This window comes from Marmota monax, unplaced genomic scaffold (assembly GCF_021218885.2).
Source record: "Marmota monax isolate L192 unplaced genomic scaffold, Marmota_monax_Labrador192_F-V1.1 WCK01_AAM20220418_F8-fsc01579, whole genome shotgun sequence".
Lineage (NCBI taxonomy): Eukaryota > Metazoa > Chordata > Mammalia > Rodentia > Sciuridae > Marmota > Marmota monax.
The window spans coordinates 34450-47169 of record NW_026692184.1 but is presented as its reverse complement, the minus strand read 5'-3'; the positions used below and the strand labels follow the sequence as shown (position 1 = coordinate 47169).

Here is a 12720-nt window from a genome sequence, read left to right as displayed (position 1 = left end):
TCAGGAATAATTGATACTCAAAATTCATCCCTTCCTAATTACTTTTACCATACTATTATCCAAGGTTCTGAGATGTTGTATACCTGCTTAAATTTTGGAAATTAATATATGATAATTAACATACCCCTTTCCACAAAACTGACTGCAAGAATTTGTAATGAGATGGCATCAAATATGTAGATAAATTTGGGGAGAACTAATATCTTCATAATATTCAATCTTCTAACCTGTGAGCAGTGGATTTTGCCATGAGACAGGATACCATTCCAGCAGAATCAGCACAGCACCTGGCAGGATGGACATGAGAGGACAGTGGTAGCCAGGAAAAGGGAGTGCTGGAAAGGGAGGTTTCATAGTCCCATGGGCATCTGGAGTGGGGACATCTAATGGGAAAGTGAATAAGGGGCCAGTTGACACTGGGCTGCTTGGGTGTGGGGTCACAATGAACATGGCAGTACTCACTTGAATCTGAGAAGGGGCACTGAAGGAAGGCTCAGAAAGTTCTCTGAACCTTGTGGCAGCTGAGGATTGGTGGAGCTGATGAGGATAGGAGCGCTAATCTCCATGGAGTGGCAGTTGTGGGATGCGTGAAAGGACTTGTTTGCCATGGTGAGGGAAGTGAAGGAGTGGGGATTTTTGGTGTTCTTTTTGGTGTCAGGAGTGCTTTGGGGCAGTGCTACTGTGGGCTGCTGCTGATGTACATGTTTTAGCATCAACTCCTGGCATGGGAGGCTTATCCCATTCTGTCAGCTGCTTAGCATCCAAGTTAAACTCAATGTAGGAAATTAGAAATATTCTTATTTATTCTGCCAACATTCCTTCAGCACAGCTTACATCCACTCTTTGGATCACAGTCAGAACATCATCCTTAACAAACGGAAGGCAGTCATTATCTGCTGCTTTTTTGTCTTTCACTTCAAAGTCATATAGTGCTTTGTACTGAGGTGGGGGCTGAGGCCGTGGTTTAATAATCTGAACTAAGTTTGTTGGGAAAAAGCTATGGATCCCATTGACTTATCCTGTGGAACGAGTTTTCAACAACGTGTCATCAAAAAATGTGACATCATTTGCTGAATTTAAAGTCTCCAGGCTCCTTTTATTCATAGTTTTGTAATATGTTAGGACATGGTAAAGGTACCCCTCACTGGGGCCTCCAGCCTTGCACCCAAGTCTGCCATCCGCACTGGGAGCTCTACAGATCTTTTGCACTACAATTAGCCATAGTGCTGCCCTGAATCCTTAATGCATTTGTTCAATTGGTTCCACTGCCCTCACTGGCTAGGTTTCCAAGGCCTATGATTGATGCCATCCAGAAGCCTGACCAGCAGGATGTTACCTGGAAGCTCATCATGGGAGCCAACAAGAGTCCTCCACTTGGAACAACTGAGGGAACTTACGATCCCAGCAAACATGCTTTGCAAAACCTATGCTGGCAAGACAAGACTTTTGCGGAAGCACTCAGGACACTCCAAAAGATCCAAGGAGACAGATTCATCCATCTTGATGTACATTAATGAGAAAAGGCTTTAGAAATGTTCATAGTTGTGTGCAGCTCTTATAATGATTTGTGTAACATCCATGTCATAATTTGCTCTTGCATCTTGGCTCCTCCTCCTTGTTCCTGATCCTACAGTGGTGGCCCTGGCCAATGCAGATTCCATCCAGCCTTGCCTTCTGATCCCTGTTTCTCTAAAGCAGGCACAGTGGCCTCTGGATACCCTCATCTCTGCTGCCCCCCTCTCTGTGCAGACACATTACACAGATGTCACTGACTCCCACTTGCCCAGCCTTAAATGTTATTGTTTAAATCAATCAAATGCTTGGTGGGTTAAAAACCAATACATGAGAGATGGGATAGTACAAATTTCTATCCTGGCTTGAATATTTTGTGTCAGTGTGACTTTGGAAAAAGGACCTAACTTCTCTGCTTTTTTTTTCTCTGGTGGTAATCATAGTCCCTGTTGTAGGGAACCACAGGCATTACAGACAAAGCTCCAATGCAGTGCGTGTCAAGATACACACTTCAGAACATGGCAGAACTTGTTACCCTGATTTTAATAATCTATGTAACAAAAGCAGTAATGACAGTGACTTGTGGTGATGGGCAGCTGCCAGTGCAGAGGTAGCAAGGACCTTCACTCTTTCTGTGAAGCAGCTGAAGGTCAGACACCAAGGTAGATGGGGTCTGGATGCTTGACACTGGTGACATATTCACAACTCTCCCCCTTTTCTTGCAGAGTGTGCCCCAGGACCTGTCCATCTAGAGTTTTGGGCTGGAGTAGTCCCTCTGGTTGCAGACCTTGCAGGAAATGCTGGCTAACATGGTGAAGAAGTTGGAAGGAGCAAGTACACTTTAGGCTTCAGTATTTTAATGTGCTCAAGTGCTATGGGACAGTGTCTCTTACAGGTATTGAAAATCATGTGTGCAGAGATAAGTCAATGGCTTTCACTTGTGAATCCTTTGGGGTTGACCTTCTGCTTTACCTAGCCACCCTATCAGATCTTTAACTTAAAAACAGAAATTCAAGTGGAATGTGATCTGTGTGGCTGCCTCTTGTGCTCATGGAAGCATCCTTTCTTGGGCATCTTGGGCACAGATGTCTCCCTGCATCTTTAGAGCTCTGACTGCTCCTGTTTTGACCAATTGTTTTGTGCATGGATTTTTCTTATTGATCATTATTTATTGTCATAACTTTAACTGCGTGGCTATGTTCTAAGCTGTTCTTTGTCAAGTAAAATTTCATGGCACTGTTACTTACTTTAGGTTATGAAATCACGGTGATATGGCTTTAGTGAATTGTAAATTTGCAAATAGCTAATCATTTTCTTTTGAAAATTAAGACTTTTATTTCTGTCTACAAATTCAGATGTTTTCCTTCAAAAATTTATATGATGGTTTTAATTATTTTCCATGTGACAAGCTCTTACTGAGTGGGTAGTGCCCATTTTTAACCAATGCATCCAGTTTAATGTTAAGCAGAAGGATAAATGGTCATCTTTTTGGGTCTTCTCTATAATTTTTAGGAGCATTATAAGTGCTACACAGTTGTGTAGTTTAATAAACTCGAGTATTTCCAGGAATAGAGCCAATTTTTTTTCTTTTTCATTAATGATCTCTGCATAGCTTTTATGGTTGAGTTGTTATCCTAGTTGGGATGAGTAAATGGATTAGTAATACATGGTTCCAAAACAATGAATGGTTAATTATGTTGTAACTTATAGTTTTGCACCATCCACAAGGAAATATTATATCTCTTTAGTTTAAAAAAATTTAGTGTCACAGCTTAAAACTTTAATCAGGATGTGTATGAATTCTAAATTAAATTTTATCATACATAATTTGGTGAAAATCTCCTCTAGGGAAGAGATGCATTTCATGGAGTTAGATCTTATTTTCAGCTGCTGGTATTTTTTAGGTAGAAAACACTGTCAAGTAGCTCAAGGGAAAAGTGTCTAAAATTTTAATGGGGAGAAAGTTTCTTACCTAAGAAGCAGTTTTGATGATACCTAGGAGTGATATTCAAATATTTTACAACTGCCTTGGTATGAGTACCAGTCAGTCAGAGTAAAGACATAGTGCTGCAGGTTGTGGTGGTCTGAGTTATTTGTGGGGCTCCTGGAGGACCCCTGGTGTGGTCCAGTGATGTTTACCAAGAGGGATATTTTTTCCCACTGTAACGATAATTTTAGTTATGAGAGTGTTTACTGGTTGTATTTGATCCATGGATTCTGCTGGAACTCATAGGAAACATCTTCCGGACTCCCTGGATGCCCATAGCATTTCTCCTTGAGTTTTTTGATGTCTCCTTCAAATTCTTATGGTACTATGATGGTGAATCTTTTTGTCAAGCAAATTGACATGTCTCAGTAAATTTTGCACAGTAGATTCTCTGGAATGAAGATTCCCATTTCATAGGGTAACGTGTCAGAAAGGAAACATTAATCTTTTCATTTGGTGGTGGTGGTGGGGGGTACCAGGGATTTAACTCAAGGGCACTTGAACACTGAGCCACATCCTCAGCCCTAGTTTGTATTTTATTTAGCAACAGGGTCGCATTGAGTTGCTAAGCACCTCACTTTTTGCTGAAGCTGTCTTTGAACTCATGATCCTACTGTCTCAGCCTCCTGAGCAACTGGAATTAACAAGCATGCACAACCATACCCAGTTAACTAGTTTCTAATTGTAGGGTGCTACTGATTTCCTACAACAGAATGTTGCATCTTACAAAGAAAAACAGTTTGTACTAGAATTTTGGTAAGAAATGTTATTACAAGTTTTGGGAAAGTGCACAAATAGCTGTTCCTGAACTCTGGAAATATTCAGGAAGCACATGGGGTACTGCATCTGTCATCATGATCTCTGGTGATCTGGGGAATGATGATGTGAATGGTGCAGAACTTTCTCACATTTAAATAAGTGGTAAGACCTGGTGCTCATATCACAGAGTGGAAAGTCAAAGGTAATTGACTAAGACTTAACTTTTTTGGCTGGGTGTGGTTTGGTATCTTGTTAGTATTTGATATGCTATTATAGTTTCTATATCATTTGAAAATCCTAGAATCCTTCAAAGTAAAATGATTTTCAAGAATCTTTACTTTTTTTCTTTTCTACAATGAAACAGGAAAAGGAGAGTAGAAAGGAATGAAACAGCATTTGATGTCTGTTCTGTTTGTCCTTTTAATGATGGGAATAGCTCTTTTATAGTGAATATGATGATGATGATGATGATGATGATGATGATGATATTGTTATTGACCTCCATGTTCAGATGAGGAAAAGGCTCAGGAAGTTCACTTGAATGTAGGTACCTTGATACAGACGCTGTAAATGCAAGCAAGCTACTCTCATTTAGTGACTTTTACATCCAAACAGAAACAATTCTGGCAAATAAAGAGGAACTTCAGCCTGGTTTTTGTGTGTTTTACTTGATGGCTAACTGGTTATATTTTGTATGGAACTGGAGACAATTGGCTTGAGTTTGAGAGTTGTTGCCTTTTAGTTGTGTGCCTTAACCAGTAATCTCTCTGAAACTTACTACGATTTCTGTTTCTATAATTGAATATCGCCCTTGGTAAATTATAGAGAAAAGACATTTTATTTAGCATCCAGAGAGGCCTACAGGGTCATGAGGTGACAGAGGACAGCAGGACGTGGTGTTGCATCTTAATGGATCTGGAAGAGCCTGTGGTCTTTTTTTTTTTTTTTTTTTTTTTTTTTTGAGACAGGGTATCCCTATATTGCTGAGGCTGGACTTGAACTTGTGATATTCCTGCCTTAGCCTCTTAAATGGCTACTAGGATTACAGGTGTGTGACACCATGCCCAATTGATAATTTGATTCTGATACATGTATGTATATTGTGAAATATTCACCACAAACTAATTAACATATTTGTAACCTCACATAATTACATTTGTTAAAATGTTTCTAAACTTTTATACCCTTTGGAACTGGACAAGAGTTTTAATTTTTGTTGATAAAACTCTGGCTTTAGAAATAGAATTGGTCTAATCATACATGGTGGCATAACGCCTTTGAAATTTAGAGACATTTAGGAAACCAAAGACTACTAGAGAATGCTTTCCTTCAAACATTAGATTTGGCTGATCAAAAACTCAAGCATAACTAGGAACAAAAATATATTAGGTGTCTTTTATTTACATCAAGCAATGAACTCTATCTTAACAACAACATAATTCATCTACAGGAACTAAAGCCATTTCAAAGAGTCACATCTTATCCTTCTTTTTGCTATATATTTATAATTACCCAGGTACTTAGAAGTTTTTCATCCTATAAGGGTTCAAAAGAACCTCTGAAAAAATGATTTTGAAGACTTAAATAAGTGGTATTCTAGAAAAATTGACATGAAAGCCAACTCAAATTCCAAGTTCCTTTTTTTTAAAGATAGAGGGAGGGAGGGAAGGAGGGAGAGAGAGAGAGAGAGAGAGAGAGAGAGAGAGAGAGAGAGAGAGAGAGTTTTTTTTAACATTTACTTTTTAGTTTTCAGTTGAAACAACATCTTTATTTTATTTGTATGTGGTGCTGAGGATTGAAACCAGTGCAAATGTGCATGCAAGGCAAGCGTGCTACCTCTTGAGCCACATCCCCAACCCCATGTTTGTTTGTTTGTTTGTTTGTTTTTAGAAATATTGCATATGCAGTACTTTAAAAAAGCAACTTGTTACAACTGATTTTTGCCCATGTTAGCAACTTTTCTAAAAAAATACTTTTGAAATAGTCTCACTTGAGAGTTTTTATATAGAAATAAATCAGATTACTTCTATAGTATCAAAATGATGCAGATGTAGCTCAGTGGTAGAGAGCTTGCCTAGCATGGAGAAGGCCTTGGGGTTTAACTCCCAACAATGGAAGAAAAGGAAAGGGAGAGAAGGGAGAAAGAAGGAAGGAAGGAAGGAAAAGAGAGTGGACAAGAGGGGAGGAAAAGGAATGAGCCATAACAATAAAAGGGCAAGTGGTACAAATAAAAATGTATGATATACTAGCTCTTCAAATTATTTTACAAAGTTTTAGATTTTTAGTTATATTAAACTGGTTGACATTATGACTAATGCAATAGCACATAATAAGCTCCACTGTGGCCTGGATGAAACTAAACCAAGGGGTGGGTGGGATGCAAAGGAGCCCTCTCTGGCTCAATTGGGACAGATTTGAACCTGCACTGCTTTAGGACGCACAGCATAGTGAAGGGGCCCAGACTTCCCTGACAGGCACTTGAATGTGCTAGGCCCCTGAGAGCCTATGACTGTGGCTTCCCATGTCTATGCCCACAGCTACACCACCCTGCACCCCTGGAGCTTTTTCACAATGGTATGCTCTGTTGCCTGGTGCAGGTTTGAGTTCCTGAACAAAGACCCGAGTGTCCACAGCCTTTGGGCATGGATGGGCAGGCTGTGTCTGCAGTAGCTGATTGATCCATGGAATCTGCTGGGCCTCATAGGAATCATCTTGTGGACTCCCTGGATGTTCATAGCATCTCTCTTAGAGTTTTTTGATGTCTCCTTCACACTGCAAGCAGCCTTAGTGTGATGGAGGGGCTAAGGGTTGCCCCTCAGCTGTATTTGCAGTTGGTCCAGGAAGAAGTATACATGGCTTCAGCATCATTGTCTGCAGATATGAAACTGGGCCCTCATTCTTATGGATATCCTTGGGAGTTGGTGATACATGCAGCTGTTGGATTTTTTGCTGTTCTTCTGTTTATGTGGAGATGTTGTCAGTGTGTTAGAAGCAGGTGTTATGTGAGAAGAGAAAATAAGGTGGCTCTAAAACTTGCTGGACTAATTGAAGAAAAATGTCAACTACTTGAAAAAGTTAGACTTGTTCAAAAGGAGTATGAAGGCTTAGAGTCATCTTTAAAAGATGCCATTTTGGAGAAGAAGTCAATAGAAGCAGAAAATTTGGAAGCAATATATGAAAAGCTAGATAGGTCTTAATCTAAACTTGGGGATGAAATACTCTTTCTAGAAAAAGAGCTAAAAGAAGAGAAATCTAAACATTCTCTACAGGACAAATTGATGACAGATACATCAAGAAGGATTAAGTTCCTAGAAGATGAATCAAAACCCCTCAAGTTACTATTAGCCAAAGCTGAAACAACCTTGAGAATATTTCAAACGAATGCTGAAGGATTTAAGGAAGCAATAAAAGAGGTTTTCAAAGAAAATTCCCAACTTCAGGATAGTCAGAAACAACTTTTACAAGAAGCTGAAGTATGGAAAGAAAAAGGGAATGACTTTAATAAACAGAAAATAACATTGGTAGACTCTACAGTATATGCAAACAAGTTCTAAGAGAGAAAGAAAAACATGTTAGTCTCTTACCGAACACTTGGTGCAGATGAAAGATTGGGCTTCTGTTCTTGGAGAAGAACTAAAAAATAATGGTAACTTGGAATTCAAAATGAAGAGTGAATCAGAAATTGGTGCTCACTTAGATGATCAGCCAAAAGGAGCTTTGAAGGAACAGGGTTAAATGCCCCATTTAAAACCTTAGAAGGAGAAAGAAATAAAATGTTTACTTTCTTATCTGAAGTAGATGAAGTAAAGGAAGACCTTATAGAACATATTAAAAATCTTAAGACAGGGCAAGCGTCTTTTCAGTCAAAAATACACAATTGTAAAAGAGAGAATCAGAATCTTCAACAGAAATTTAATGTCAAGATTGAACTAAATCAAAGAATGTAATGAAACTCCAAAGAAAATTAATAGTAGAGGAAAATTACTAGGTAGAGTGAGAGGAAAAACTTTCCAAAGTGGATGAAAACATCAGCCATGTAACTGAACAGCTGGAGAACTATAGAAAGCAAGTCAAAGATCTTGAAGAAGAATTGGAGAGAACCATTCATTCTTATCAGGGGCAGATTATGTACTATGAGAAAAAAGCACATGATAATGAGCTTGCAGTTCAAAGTGCTAAAAGATACCTCAAGATTTAAGGAGATAAAATGTTCACAACAGACAAAAATTAACTGAAAATGTGGTTAAATTTAAACTTTTAGGAAAAAAATGATACGTATGCACTTGATGATTAAAATACAGCCTTTGCCAGAGAGCATTCCCCAAATGGTCCCCCAGTATTGGGAATTCAACTGAAATGAGAGGTCCTCTTTTGGAAAAGAAGAATCCACTCATATTCTCATCTTTGGTGCCAGTGGGAGGAGAAAGAGGCTCAAGAGGCCAAGAGAAACCTCTAGGATCTCAGTTTATCAATGAAAAGAGAAAATCAGGCTATGTTGAGTAAACTGATCCTCAGAGAGTGCCTTATAATACTGAGCCCCTGTCACCTCCATGGGAAAAGGCCTGTAGGATGAGGATCCCTTCACCAGGCCAAGCATAGTCTGATCCACATCTTCCTCTACAAAGGCATATATATATCAGGTCATTAGGTTAAGATGTGCTCATTCATGCCAGGATTGTTTGGTAGGAGTATGAGTAATTCTATGGGTTAAAATTATATTCCAATGAGCAGCAAATAGTGCAAAATCACAGGGTATATATGCAGGGGTGTTATCTGTTTTTAAATAAGCAGGCTTGTCCATAGTGGCAAAGCAGAGTAATAAATGGGAATTGTAAGTAGGTAAATATTTACATCAATCTGCAGTAGCCCAAATAAACCCAGACAGATATCAGTGGAAATATGAAGAAAGGAAAAAGAATTAAAAGGAGGAAAATGGGTTAATACCCATTTGCCTAAGTGCTTTAGAACGTTACTCCTTGTGGGTTTACAGATTCCCACATAGGGACCCAGAAGGGTGTACAATGAGAATAGTTATTGACAGTGGCCTGAGCTTTTGGGGAAGAAATGGAAAAATCTTCATTCATGAGCAGAAAATCCATGATTTTTTGATGAGAAAATCCATGAGCTTTACAGCATCTGACAATAAAAGATTAGGAACATTACAGCTGTGTCTTTGTGGATATTATTCTCTGTCAGAGGTCCAGGAATCTTGGTGTGGCCATGCATATGTGCAAGGAAGATGGGGCACTTGTGATGCTGTGAGTCTGAAGTGCTATAAAAAGAGATAGTAAATTGGAATACAGATGAGGGAATAACACAGCTACAGAAATATGAGGAACACGTTTAGATTTATATTCAGAATCTGTGGTAATGTTTAAAGTAGTAGAAAAAAATCTCAGTGCCATGATAATGGAAGTTAATTCAGCTTGCTGTGGAGAGATTTGAGGCAGGATCCTGTTGTTTCTTTAACAACTAAACAAAAAGGGAGAAAGTAGTTTGATGTCAGTAGTAATTTCTAATTTATTCATTTAAGAAATCATATTTATGGAGATTAAGCCAAATTATGTTAAATTTAATTTGCTTATTTTGATTGTAAATTACAATATCAGAAAAATATGATTAACAGTATTAATCATCTCTTCTCTGTAGAAGAAAAATTTAGAAGCAATGGACATTATGTTCCATTTTAAACTTTTTTTTTAGAAATAAAGACTTTATTTTCTGGCCATCTAGAATTTTTTAAAATTTATTTATATGCAGAAGTTTCTTACTCATTGGTGGCATACAAATTAAAACACAATATGTCACTATTGCTCACCCATATAAATCACTAAGATAACAAAATGCAGACTGCAATAAGTTTAATTGAGGATATCCATGTTACTAGTGGATTGAATTCATACAGTTGTTTTGGAAAGCATTGGTAATATATACTAAATTTCAAATATGTGTAACTGATGATCCAGAAATTTACGCTTAGGATATAAATAACAAGAATACTTACATGCAATTTACCCAAACACATCTACAACAGCAATCATAGGAGAATACTTCATCCTCCAAAGAGGAAGCAACCCAAATGCCCACAGGTGGTAAAATTCTTCAAGGCACCTCTTATTCATAGAAAAAAAAAACACACTAGGAGGCTATCAAAAGGCGATGAAGAGACTTGGGCTTCAGGCAGTGGGACATGTGATTCTCACAAACAATACTGAAAATAAAAGGTTACTTCTTTCACTATATAATTCCATATACATAAAATATTAAATGGACACAAAAAAATGCATTCCTATATTGCTAATAGGGTATGTTTAGAGGGTTATGACAGGAAGGGAAAATGGAATTAGAGGCTGCAGGCTCTGCTCTAGTTCTTTTTTGTTTGTTTCAGTTGTAGATGAAAGTAGAATGCAATTATGCAGTTTGGTATATCATACATAGATGGGATATTATTTCTTATTTTTGTGAGTGTACATGTTGCAGAATCATATTGGTCATGCAGTCACATATATACCTACAGTAAAAATGTCTGTTTAAATCAACTCTCTTTTCTATCCCCACATCCTCTCCCCTCCCCTTCCATCACTTTTCTCTACCTAATCTAAGGTAACTATTCTTCCTTACTGACCCCTGCCTTATTGTGAATTAGAATCTGCATATTAGTAAAAAAATAAGAGATGTTTGTTTTTTTGGGATTGCTTATTTTGCTTATCATGATATTCTCCAAATCCAACCATTTACAAGCAAATTCCATAATTTTACTCTTCTTCAAAACTGAGTATATATTCCACATTTTCTTATCCATTCATCTATTGGGAGACACCTAGTTTGGATCCATAGTCTAACTATTGTGAATTGAGGTGCTACAAACACTGATGTGACTGCATCACTACAGTATGTTGATTTTAAGTCTTTTGGGTATAAACCAAGGAGTGGGTCATATGGTGGTTCCATTCCTAATTTTCTGAGAAATCTCCATGATGCTTTCCATAGTGGTTGCACCAATTTTCAGTCCCACCAGCAGTGTATGAGTGTACATTTTTCACTGCATCCTCGCTAACATTTATTGTTGCCTGTATTCTTGATGATTGCCATTCGGACAGGAGTGAGATTAAATATTAGTTTTTATTTGCATTTCTCTAATTTCTAGAGATGTTGAACGCTTTTTCATATGTTGATCCATTGTATTTCTTCTTCTGTGAAGTATCTATTCAGTTCCTTAGCCTATTTATTGATTGGGTTATTTGGTATTTTGGGTGTTAAGGTTTTTTGAGTTCTATATATATCCTAGAGATTAATGTTCATCCTGCTCTAAGGAGTTCATTCTTTGAAGTTTGGAGAGCAGCACCTAGGAAGAAGAAATTGAGGGTAATCTTCTTGGGTATGTGCAACATTGGATGGCATGGCCCACTTTTAAGGGCTATGATATTTCTGGGCTGGAGAACTGCAGCTTGTGCAGACTCTACCTGCCAATGGAAGAAGTGAATTGTGTTTCATCTCAAAACTCCAGTTTCACTAGTGATTCTCCCCACACATCTGAAGGTAACCATGCCAGGTGATGGAAATGCTCATTGCTTGACTGGAAGTCACCTCATGGTGTTAACACACTTCTCAATATTATGTTGTACCCCTTGAATATACACCATTTTATGAATTATGTTTCAGTGAAGCTGAAAAAACAAACTTGCATATTTATATAGTGTAATGCCTCTAAATGCCAAGAAAATATTTACTGCTCCATATCTAGTGCCTGAGTAATTCTGAAACAGGGCTGTGGCCAGAGTCAAGGGCCACAATGTGGCCTGCCAGCCTTTCCAGTGTGGTGCAGGACCACATCTCTAGTGCAGGTGGTTTCCTAGAGGAGTACCTGGGATTCTCCAGGTCTCACTTAGCAGAAGCCAGGCTGTCAAATGATGCTGGTGGTGGGTCCTAGAAAGGTGGCAAGGGCATAGAGCCAGACCCACCTCTCCCTGTGCTCCCTGGTAACTGTACCTCAGAACCCCCAGTGGCTCTCCAAAAAGTCGCTGCCTTGGTGAGCAAAAGAGCTGGAACCCACATCCCTCTGAATTCACTGCATGCTCAGCACCTCTTGCACTCTTGGCTGGTTCCCTCAGGTCAGAAAACTCTGGACCTCTTGCTGGCTATGGCCTCCTGGGGTGGCTTCTCAATCTGGCTTCAAGGAGAAGCTGCACTCATTTGATTCCTACCTAGAGGCTCTGTGAAGCTTTCAAGTCTATTTTCTTCTTTGCTCTGGCTACTAGGAACCCCATTGACTAATATTTGATGGTTAGAGGGTCTCCAGCTACTCTTAATTATCATTAATTTTATTATTTTCCATTTTCTGAATTTCTGTCTTTATAATTTTATGTTACTGAATTATATATTTTTATGAAATGCCATGACTTCTCTTTTAGAACTAGGTTGAATAAAATTAAGAGGTAAGTCAGTTAATTTTTGTCACTCAA

General features: G+C 38.4%; 1 pseudogene; it reads right to left on the bottom strand.

Annotated features, from left to right (window-relative positions):
- Positions 1–275: 275 nt before the first annotated feature.
- On the bottom strand, positions 276–1499 carry LOC124077519 (E3 ubiquitin-protein ligase SH3RF1-like; annotated as a pseudogene).
- Positions 1500–12720: the final 11221 nt, after the last annotated feature.